A 1,267-nucleotide genomic window follows, 5' to 3' on the forward strand; every position below is an offset into this window, starting at 1 on the left:
ATTATATACACACACAGGAATAAAATCTACACAAGACAATACCATACATATCTACAATATACAGGGCAGGTTCAGCAGCAAGGGGCGCGGCGTTCTGAAAGGGGGGGACCCTGCAGGCTGCAGCATGACCTCTATGGCAGCACCCCATCTCCCAAAAGCAAAATAATTGTCACCCTGGCATAAGGCAAAGGCGTAAAAAGCTAGCACAGGGATAGGCAACCTCCGCTCTAGCTGTTGTGGGACTACAAGTCCCATGAGGCATTGCAAGACTCCGACACCCAGAGGGATGATAGGTTATGTAGGTGCACCTCAGCTGGAGTGCCGAGGTTGCCTATCCCCTGAGCTAGGATAGAAGGCAACTTCAGCACTTGAAATCCCTTCATGCCTCACACCTGTGGCTGTCAGCCTTTCAACACCTCATGGGACTTGTAGTTCCACCACAGCTGGAGTTCTGAGGTTGCTTACCCCAATCCAAGGTAAGGATTCCCCCGCGCCCCCATCCCAATCCAAGGTAAGGGTCCCCACGCTCCCCCATCCCAATCCAAGGTAAGAACACCCAAGGTAAGACGCCCCATGCTCCCCCATCCCAATCCAAGGTAAGGATCCCCACGCTCCCCCATCCCAATCCAAGGTAAGATGCCCCATGCTCCCCCATCCCAATCCAAGGTAAGATGCCCCACGCTCCCCCTCATCCCAATCCAAGATAAGATGCCCCACTCTCCCCCTCATCCCGATCCAAGTTAAGATGCCCCACGCTCCCACTCCCCCCATCCCTATCCAAGGTAAGGATCCCCACTTTAAAATGAATGCAGTGCATGGCAATGAGTGTGAAGGGCATTTCCTGGTTGTGTGACATTGGTTTCTCTTTTGTTACATCTATAAACTCCAAAACCTCAATTTTTAGGCCTAGTGGTTCACGGTGGTGTGTAGTGTGTAGTGTGTAGGGGGTGGTGGGAAACATAGCCAATACTGCAGACTGCAAGGCCCCCCTTTAAAAACACTAGAGCATTGCTGATTGGCCGGGGAAGGGCCGTCATTTCTCTTCTATGGCAGCATCCAATCCCAACTCCGGAGCGTCAAAAAAGGAACAAAAACGCAGATCGATCGCCGCCGGCCGACTCTCTGCCGTGACCAATCAAACCTCGCCCTTCTAGTACGCGCATTGGTTTTTTTCCAGCTCCTCAAAAACAAAAGTACTGTTTAACCCTTTAAAGGGCCAGCTGGCATCTCCGTCTCAAAAATACTCGACGTCGGCAAAAAGAAATGT

Source organism: Nanorana parkeri, unplaced genomic scaffold (assembly GCF_000935625.1).
Source record: "Nanorana parkeri isolate BGI_ZX_2015 unplaced genomic scaffold, ASM93562v1 scaffold171, whole genome shotgun sequence".
Taxonomy (NCBI): Eukaryota; Metazoa; Chordata; class Amphibia; order Anura; family Dicroglossidae; genus Nanorana; species Nanorana parkeri.